Source organism: Octodon degus, unplaced genomic scaffold (genome assembly GCF_000260255.1).
Source record: "Octodon degus isolate 3935 unplaced genomic scaffold, OctDeg1.0 scaffold00088, whole genome shotgun sequence".
Taxonomy (NCBI): Eukaryota; Metazoa; Chordata; class Mammalia; order Rodentia; family Octodontidae; genus Octodon; species Octodon degus.
In genome coordinates, this window is record NW_004524664.1 from 9,713,739 (window position 1) to 9,715,377 (window position 1,639).

Genomic DNA, 1,639 nt, shown 5'->3' on the forward strand with positions numbered 1-1,639 from the left:
ATATTAACATATGTTTAATTAGCATACAATTTGAGAAATTTTGACATTTGTACATACCTGTGAAATCCTTACCACCACTGTGAAGATGATACACTATTATCCCTGAAGCATCCTATATCCTTTCATAATTCTTTCTTTCTGACCTTCTATGCCTTCTATCCTCTATCCCAGTGGTGGCAAACCTATAGCATACATGCCACAGTGGGCTGTTTGTATCACTGAAAGTTCTGAGAGTCTCACCACCACTGACAAGCCCATTCATGTAACGTTATAATTTGTGTTAAACTTCAGAGACTTAATGAGTCTAATCTTCACTGGCATCAAGTATCAAGTAAACAAGTTGCATTAGGATGTGTCATTTATTACCTATTGAATTTATTGTTTATTCAATTTTTAAAGCCTCCTTGCCACACTTTATTGTCAAAGCACAAGCTATTCAGAAAAATTAAGAATTCATTAACATTATGTGCTTTGCATGCTGTTGTGACTGTCTAGAAATGTGTGGTCCATCTATTACTTCATGGGTTGTTTAGGGCAAATAAAGAAATGTATATGAAAGTCCGTCATAAGCGACAATGCACTGTCCCAACAGAAAGGATAATTTTTGTGTGAGTCACTGCTTTTCTAATGAGGCCCTAGTACAGTCATGCACATTAATCACTGAGTATCACACACAGCTCCTCCGAGTCCAGTATTAATCATTAGAATCATTAATTGAGTGTCCTTGTAAGGCCTCCAGGGTGCTTATTGACATGATGGAACTGTTTCACATAGGCCTCAAGAAAGAAAAAACCCTAAAACGATCGTGGGGAAATCTTGCAGGGACTTCTGAACAAATGTGGTAAATATAAGTCATTATTTCAATGAGTAATACCAGGCTAGAAAATATAGAGAACAAATTGCCCATGAACACCTCCTTGCTCTAGGTCTTCATTTATCCTCAGTCAGTGTGTGCATAGCCCCTTTTCCCTATGATTAAGAGAGCGGTGGACCTAGCATAATAACGTGAAGTGTACCCTGTATTTAGCATCAGGAGTATTTGTGAAGCTTGGTTAAATATAATCTGGCTAGCTCCCTGAGTGTTGTCCTAAAGTCTTTCTTTCTTTCTTTTTTCTTTTCTTTTTCTTTCTTTCTTTTTTTTTTTTGTATTTTAGGGAAAGGTCTACAGGGTGTTCAGGCCCTCACTGAACTCATAGTGATCCGTTTCTTTACAGCCTCCCAAGTGCTGGCATTACAGGCGCGCACTGCACGCACAGTCTCAACCACCATCTCATTAGGCCCCGGGGGTGGGGCCAGCACGGCAGGCCCAGGGATTGAACCCCAAGCTCCTGCGCCTGCTTGCAGATGCTTTAAACCGTTGGGCTATTTGGTCTGCCTTTAACTTACAGTCATAATTGTATTTCAGTGCTTTTCCCTTGACCTAAGAAAGTAATCCATAAAAGATGCTGAATTCCCCCCTCAACTTTCAGTGTCGAGACTCGTGTAACAGAGACGTTCAGGGTGGTAAAAGTTACAGGGAAGAGGTTAGGGGACTGAAAGATCACCTGTGAGCAGGTGTACTTTCTAAATTTTAATATTTTTTTTATTTTTTTATTAGAGAGAGAGAGAGAGAGAGAGAGAGAGAGAGAGAGAGAGAGAG